Source organism: Cornus florida, unplaced genomic scaffold, assembly GCF_030987335.1.
Source record: "Cornus florida cultivar Cherokee Brave unplaced genomic scaffold, ASM3098733v1 CherokeeBrave_3.0.0_Hap2_Chr08, whole genome shotgun sequence".
NCBI classification, from domain to species: Eukaryota; Viridiplantae; Streptophyta; class Magnoliopsida; order Cornales; family Cornaceae; genus Cornus; species Cornus florida.
The window spans coordinates 82,653,168-82,662,207 of NW_026775578.1; the positions used below are offsets into that span (position 1 = coordinate 82,653,168).

At 36.6% G+C, this 9,040-nt stretch overlaps 1 pseudogene; it reads left to right on the forward strand.

The window, feature by feature from the left end:
• The first annotated feature begins 2,436 nt into the window (after positions 1–2,436).
• Positions 2,437–2,535, forward strand: LOC132272217 (small nucleolar RNA R71; annotated as a pseudogene).
• Positions 2,536–9,040: the final 6,505 nt, after the last annotated feature.

Below are 9,040 nucleotides of genomic sequence, written 5' to 3' on the forward strand. Positions count from 1 at the left end.
GGAGTTCGATCGATCAAACTCAGGTTTGAAATCGATCGAACTATGTAGAATGCTCAATAATGACATGAAAGCTCATGCAATCCTCACCAAAGTTCCTTTCAATGCATATGAACCAAAAAAAAAAGTATCTAGACTTCACAAGAAATGAAATTTAAGATAGAAATGGGGGAGAAATAGGGTTTTGACACCCTACGAATGCTTTTTGCTAGTCTTTAACGTCTCTAGTAAGACATTGGGCTCTTTTAGCCCGGATCAAAGATCTTATAATGCATCCCCTCCTTGTTGGGGTGATAGATGATTTGAACTCCACCCAACAAATGGTTCTTTGAAGAACTTGTGGGATTAAGCTCAAAAGAAACCTTTGGACCTTTGTCTATGCAATTATAACCTTTGGGCTTCCATGCCCTTTCAAAGCAAGAATTTGAAACAAGACTTTGAGAATACAAGGTTGAAGATGATTCTTTAGAAGTTTTGGTCTTACACAAAAACTCATTTCCTTGACATTGTAGATCATGACATTTATCTATAACATTAACCTCTCCTTCATATTTGTCAAATGAATTGGGTGTGCGATTAAAGATATTCAACTTCACCTTCATGTGGCCAAATGAGATCTTCATTATCCCCGTCCTACAATTAATGTTGGCATTAACGGTTGCCAAGAAGGGACGACCAAGGATAACGGGAATTTGGCTCTTAGGGTTGGCAACCGGTTCCGTATCTATGACAACGAAATCCACGGGGAAGAAGAATTTGTCAATCTTAATTAAAACATCCTCAATTATACCCCTAAGCTTCTTAATGGATTGGTCGGTAAGTTGCAAAACTACCGACATCGGTTTCAATTCGCCTAGGCCCAATTTGACATAAATCGAGTATAGAAGAAGGTTAACACTTGCTCCTAAGTCAAGAAGCGCCCGATTAATGATATGATCACTAATAATGCATGATGTAGTGGGTGAACCAGAGTCCTTAAACTTTGGAAGAGTGTTATGTTGCAAAATTGAGCTTACTTGCTCGGTTAAAACCACTTTTCTTGGTGCTTGGCTCTTGTTCTTCCGCTTTTTGGTGCACAAGTCTTTCAAGAATTTGGCATAAGCCGGAATTTGCTTGATTGCATCCAATAGTGGAAGATTAACTTTCACTTGCCTAAACATTTCCATAATTTCATTAGTTTTTGCCTTTTGCTTGTCTTTTGAAATGGATCCTTTTAAGGCATCCGGAAATGGAACTTTTGGTTCAAACACTTTTTCAGAATTTTCTTTTGAACTCTCTTCAACACAAGAAGTTTTCAAATCATTTTTCAACAAAACTTTTTCAACATCATTTTTCAAAACTTCTTTTTCAAACACATTTTTCAAGACTTTCTCATTCACAAGATCATGTATATGCAATGAAGGAGGAATGGGATGTGAAACGGGGACGGGTGACAACTTGAGGTTGCACCGGTTCACTCTCTTCATTGGACATTTCTACTTGATTGTCCACAATTCTACCACTCCACAAGGTAGTCACCGCATTAACATGTTCAATGGTGTGGCCTTCCGATGAGGAATGGATTTCCACAACACATTGTTACTTAGGTGGGGCATTAATAGGCATCTTTCCCTTCTCTCTTGCATTGAGAGTGCTTGCTATTTGCCCTACTTAGGTTTCTAGCTTCGCAATATATTGAGAGTGAGAATGATGCAATTGAGTGTTAGCCTCTAAAGTGCCCAAAGCATTTAAAACTTTTTCTTCAAAGGCGGGACTTCTAGCATTTCCTTGGGAATAAGATTGGTTGGGAAAATGAGAATTAGCAAATTGATTTCCTTATGATTGATAAGGTCTATAGCCTTGGGATCCTTGGTTTTAAAGTGGAGGTGGAATGTACTTCCCTTGGAAACCGCCTTGGGAAGGGTTTGAGCCCTCTCCTTGGTTTTCCAAGAGAAATTGGAATGATTCCTCCAACTTGGATTATAGTGAGTACCATAAGGATTGTTCCCTTGGTTCACAAAAGCTACATTGACTTGTTCATTAGGTTTATTTTGCACTTGTCCGTGAGGACAATGAGAAGTAAAATGAAGAACACTAGAATAAGTTATACATGATTCATTTGATGCACGATGAGAATGGTTAGGAAAGGAAGATACTTGGTTCGCCGAGTTGTGGTTAATCAATAATTGATCAAACCTTTAAGATAAAAATTTCATTTCGGCGGCTATTTCATTTGAATGGTCGACTTGATGTAAGCCAACACTCTTCCTACCTTGTGTATTTCTACCATTCTTTGAAGATAATGTTCTATGTAATGAATTCTCACTCATGCTTTCATAGAGACGCCATACATCATCCTCATGCCTATCAATGTATGAGCTACCCATGGAATCATCAACCATACCCTTATAGTTGTCCGATAGGCTCTCAAAGAAATATTGAACTAATTGCCATTTAGGCATGTCATGGTGTGGACACTTCCTAAGCAATTCATTGAAGCGTTCCCATGCCTCATGACAAGTTTTTCCATCCCCATGTGAAAATTCTCGAATTGAGGTTCTCATGGCATTGGTCTTAGAAACCGGATAGTACTTCTTCAAGAATTCTTGTTGCATTTCTGCCCAATAAGTGATTGAAAAAGGCCTAAGATTGTTAAACCAATACTTTGCCTTATCCTTTAAGGTGAATGGAAAATTTTTGAGTCTTAAGACCTCTTCCGGCATGTCCGTATATTTTACGGTAAAACAAATTTCAAGAAACTCATCCAAATACTTGTAAGGTTCTTCACTAGGAAGTCCATGAAAGTTAGGAAGCATTTGAATGGTTTGTGCTTTGATTTCATAATAATGCGCTCTAAATGGTGGCAATTGGATGCATGTAGTTGCATTATACTCATTAGGCACATAATGGTCTCTTAAAGCAAGAGGTGGATTAGCTACTTGAGGTGCAACATGAGCACCTTGGTTTTGACTTCCTTAATTGATGATAGGAGGTTGTGGAGCATACATTGGCCTTGGCATTCCATAGGGAACTTAGCCTTGTTGTTGTTGTGGTGGTTGGTGAATATATGGCCTAGGAATACCTAATGGTACTTGTATGTTCTCATTGTGCAAATTAGGATGAAGGATACCTTGTTGGTCTTTGTGACCAAGGTCCTCAATGTGATCATCATTATGGTCATCCACTGATAGATTGGTTCTATTTGAACTTCCTCTTCCCTTAGGATTTCTAATGATGGATTCAAAATGCAAATCTAAAGGGACAAGAGTGGGTCTCAATGAACGACGTCCATGCATGCACAATGCAACACAACAAGCACAAAGAATGACAAACACTATGCCTTCACAACAATGCAATTAGACTTCTTCCACAAACACTTAATTCATACTCCCATGCTTTAACAACAACGATGCAATGACAAGAAAAATGCCTCCACATGGGCTCACGATTTATCTAAGAAATTAAAAACAAGCCTCCACGCGGGCCGACGATTTAACTAAGGGATTGAGTAAGAAAAAGCTCACAAAGGTCCTTTAGCACTTCAACTCCAAATTTAGAGATTAGCTTAGCAATTTTTTTAAAATTTTTTTAGCTTTTTACTTCCTTTGCTTGCTTTTTTTCCAGCAATGCACCTAGTTAAGTAAGAACAACACAATAAGTAACCAAAAAGAAAAATAAAAATAAAGTAAAGGCACGATCAAAAGAGTACTAATTCCTAATGAATTCCACAAATCCAACGTTGCCTAATCAAATCAATCAATCCCCAGCAACGGCGCCAAAAACTAACCGCGGCGGTCGCCACACCACCGTCAAGCTTGAGAGAGCGTGGATTAAGGCGAGTGCCAAGAGTTTTATATTTATAGAAGCCACTACTACCTTCACTAAAAATATAGCTAGGGTGAGTAGGGATCGTCCCAAGGGATTGTGAGGATTGAACAATGTCGTGGAATCGCTATTAAGGCTAGTAGGTCGAATGATCAAACAATTGGTTGGTTGGTTGGTTGATTAGAGAGTAACTAAATTAAATTAAGTGATAACAAAATAATGCAATTAAGAGTAAGTAAAAGAGAGAGATCTTGGGATTTAGAGATCACCACCAAGCAATGTATTTCTATACCATTGACAAGTGACTAATAAGGGCAATTGGTGTGTTGCAATATTGGTGTGTGTGTGTGTTTATTTGATTCAATAAGTAAGGATGACTAGTTAAGCATGTATTGTCTAAACATCATGTGAAAGACACAATATATCTAAGCAATGAAGCATATATTGTCTAAACAACATGTGAAAGGCACAATAGATCAAAACAAGTCATTAATCCTTTCATTAAGCTCACAATCCAAAGACAACACAAGGTTAGAGACATATGCTGCTTGCATTCAAAAGCTTGGATCATCAAACAACAAGCATAGATTGTCCTCCCATTTAACACTACACTACATCTACACTACTAGCATGAAAATAAACTAGGGGAGAGGCACAATCCATCAAGGAATAAGTATGAACCATCAAGAGAATCACAAAAGCATTCTTTTAAGCACTATGTCTTGACAATCTCCAAATCTATAACATCAATACACATAGACATGCATCAATAACACAAAATCTAGAAACAAGCACATGAACATCTATTCTAGCATACATAGACATATGGATAGAATGAAATGATCAATTGAAAGCATTAAACTACATAAATCATTGAATAAACAAGATCTATATATATCAAAGTGTCAAAACATTAATTACAATACTAATCCCTCAATAATACACAAGATTAAGATATAAAAAGCATGCTTGGGGCTAACTCTAGCCCCAAGAGAATGTCTAGCCACTCATGGTGATGTTGCTCCAATCCTCAAGGGCTAACTCCATGGTTGAAATCTGCTCATTGTTGATGAAAAACCTCCAATGGTGTCTCTACCCTCCTCCTCTATATTTCCTCTCCAAGAGATGATATGAAAAATGATATTGGCTCCCCTTATAAAAAGCAATCCTTATCCTTATATAGGTAGGTCAAAAGACACCCAAAATGAGCTGGGGTTGTGCACACAATATTCCCTCATGATTGGATAAAAGACAACTTTCAATGAGATGAAAATTTAACTTTTTTGCACTGGAGGAAGTTCGATCGATAGAACCTTGGATTTGGATCGATCGAACTGGCTGAGATCCATCGAACTTAGGCTGAGATCCATCGAACCAACTGGTTGAGCTTTTTGGGAAAAGACAAATCCGAGATATTTTGGGAGATATTTCTCGGAAAAGGACAAAAGTGGATAGTGGGTGGTACAACTGTGGATAGGATCAATCATTTGAATAAGGACAAAAGTGTTTGATCGATCGAAAGGTGGTGTTGGATCGATCTAACTTTTGGACTTTATGCTTTTGGGCTAAGGTTTGGATTTATCTTGAAGTGCTGAGATCGATCATTGTTCGATCAATCGAACCTTGAACTTAGATCGATCGAACTTTTCTGCTTCCCACCTTTGGCTTCATTTGCTTCCTTCTTTCTCCACTTTGCTCCTTTCTTTGTTTAATCCCAGAGTTGCTTCCTTTTTTCTCTTATTTGGCTGAGTTAGCTTATTTTCAGGATAAGTGCTTGAAAATGGAAATAATACGAAATCAATCTAAAACGATAAAGTAAGATAGATAAAGGTACTAGAATGCCTAGGTTTAAGGGGTTTAAATACCCACTTTTCAGCGCTCATCAACCATTATGCAGAAATGAGCCTTTTGTAAAACCCTAATTGCAACCTACATTGAACCTATCTTGAGAGCTTCATATAAATCAACATTTCTAAGGTCCTTGATGATGATCTGAACATGAAATCTTAATAGAAATGTCACTGAATTAATCTTTGTTGTTGTGTTCATCATAGAGTCCATTTGTTGTCATGTTTTGCTGGTGCAAAGGCTAGTTTGAAGGTTCACTTTAGGCCTGACGTTGCTGTGGTGCAAAGTAAAGGTTGAGATAGGTATATTTGAGCTATTTACATTTTCTAAGCACTTGTTCTTGAGCTATACTTTGCTGCAAATAAATTTCACTTCTCAAACCTGTGATTTGAGTTGTTTTCTGGTTTAGCCTTATGATTCATATATAGATTATTTATTTCTTGCTATACAATGTTTGATCTACATGCTAGCAAGTTTATTTTGATGAATCAAGGCCGTTGAAGTTGGTTTTTGGACAGAACTTTGGTCACCTTTAGTTTTGACCTACCAAAACCTTAGTTCTTCACTGTGAAGCTGCTGTCAATGCCTTATTGATGTTGTATTGTGATTCACATGCTATACTTATCTTGTTTATCATCTGAGCATGTTTGTAATAGTGATATAAGGCTGTGGGATTGATCTCAAAATTTTGGGGACACGAATTTTCAGTTTTACCCCTCAAACCCTAATTTCAGTAGAAAGGGTTTTAGAGGTTACAATTATTGTTTTGAGCTACACAACCACTCTTATCTTTTTGTGTGCTTGAATATTGTTGATATTCATTATTTTTTTTTTCCTAAATATTGATATTCATTATTTTATATGTATTTGGTGAGCAGTGAGAGCTTACAGGGTCCAAACAATGGTGCTTAGGACATAGGGGGTGCTTGTGAGCACTGTGTTGAGTTAGTGTGTGTGTAAAGGCTGTGAAAGCTAGTGTTTCAACTTGTACAAGGGTGTGTGAAGAGTGTGAGATAGCTGAGTGTGTAACTACTTGCATACAACTAGTGGAGCTTATATCAGCTGAGACCAAGAACCAATGTTTTTTCCTAATGAGAGAGGGTTTTCCTTGTATACCTTGTGTTCATTGTATTTGCTTGTCAACATTGATCTTGCTGTGAAGAAGAAGTATTTGAAATTGACCAATTCACCCCCTTCTTGGTCCAACACATGTCTTCTGCAATGAACCTCATACGCTTGTGGATAGTCACCACAAACCCCTTCTAAAGGGGGAGGCCGATACCACACACTAACTAAGTTCGTTGATTGTTGTGTCTAAAGGAAGGATAAATATGACCGTAAAGACGATGTGTGTCTGACAGAAGGAGAGGTGTGATAAAAACAATCCTAAAGACGGTGTGTGTGTCTCAAGGAATAAAAGGAGTGTTAAAAATGATTGTAAAGACGATATGTGTCTCAAACAACGAGGTAGGTGAGAGGATGACCTTACTTAATGTTCCTTTTGAAGAGATTTAAAAAGCACGAGTATTTTGATATGGAAGTGAGAAATGGGATGAAAAAAATATCCTAAAATGGTTTTGAGAAGAAAAGTACCATTTGTATGTATAGATGAAAAATACCTTCTAAGAATGTTATGAGAATTAAAGTGTAATTTGAGGGATAAAATGTGTGTAGAGATAGAAAATACCTCCTACATGGGTTTTGAGAGGAAAAATGCAATTTGAGAGACAAGAAAATGTGGGAAGAAAAATGCAATTTGAGAGAGAAAATGTGTAAAAGGGTTTTGAGAGGAAAAAAGCAATTTGAGAGAAAAAGGTAACAATTATTTCTAAGTGAAAGAACAATTTATAAGCATGGTTTCTTATCCATCACAAGGGATAAATTAACAATCGAATCAGTTCATTTCAGATCTACATATTTACATCAAATTAAGAAATAAGAACATTACACACAATCTACACATGTTCATCACAATAATCTAACAAATGAGCAACAAATATAAATAGATATATATCATCATACTACTACAAGAAAAGCATATTTGTTCATGAAAAACAAGGAGGAGGAGCATATCACAAAATTAAGGATTAAAGGGGTAATTATACCCTTAACTCAATCAATGAAAAGAAAGAACAGAGAAAGCCCTATCCATTTCCCTTCTCAACCCGTCTCTCTAGATTTTGAAGATCTAGGAGTGAGATTTTGCAAAGGTTTCAGAACTAAAGTTGCTCTCTACGATTTCATACCATTAGAGTCGCGATTGTTGAACAGATGGGTTTTTCTTTTCTAGGGTTGAGATTGAGAAAATTGTTGAGCATGACTTATGCAAAGTTTGTGGGCTTGAAGCAGAGTCTATCATATTTTCTACAGGTGTCCTATGTGCAAATAGCTTGGAAAATCAGTCCTATTGGATTGGATTTTAACAATGGTGCCTCTGGCTCATGGCCTAAAACATGGCATTTCTTCCTATTCGAGAGTTGGAAGAAGTTTGATAATTTTAGTTAACTCATTAGCTTTGGGGCATTTGAACTGAATAAAACTCCAAATGGGCTTTAAAGAACTCACACTCAAAGAACAAATGAGACAAGCAAAAATAGCAGAAGTTGGGCCAGTGATTGTGATTCCATTCTATTGGAATTTGGAAGAACTCAAAATCTCAAGTCCTACTTGGTTTGTTATTTAGAAAAAAAAAAGTTTTGTTTGATATAAAAAGCTTATTTTAGAGAAGCGTTTTTTTTTATTTATAATTCTATGGAAACGGTTTTCTAATTTCTTGATAACTATTTTGTAAGTGACAAACAAAACAAGGAAGGCACTTATATTCTCTATTATTTTGTTTCTTAATTAAAATTTAATTATTATAACTTCTCACTTTAAAATTTTAAATCAAGCATACAAAAATTAAATTAATACCCATAATACCACAAATCATCTAACTTTATTTTACCATAACAACATATAGCCTAGGTATATCAATCAGGTTCTAAGGGTTCCATAAGTAGCTAAACGATTTTTTCAAAATTCACCTAAAATAAATTCAAGCTCTAAAATTTAAATTCAGCCTCCATTCTTTAGTGTCAGGTATCTTAACCATCCTACTAAAATTTTCGGGTTAGACCAGCCCAAACCCCACCCCTATATCTAACCCTCTCTAGACACAATACCGAGCCTTGTGCACCCTTCAGATTGTTAGTAATCTCTCTTTTTTTCTTAATTGGGTACTAACACATACATGACTCTATGGAGACTCGAACCTCTGACCTCTCTTTGAGAAGTAGGGGCTTAGTACCGCTAGGCCACTAGCCTGTTGGTATTGTTAGTAATCTCTTTTTAGAGATTTTAAGAGATCCCAAAATTAATTTAACAAAAAGATTACATTGGGAGCATGGAA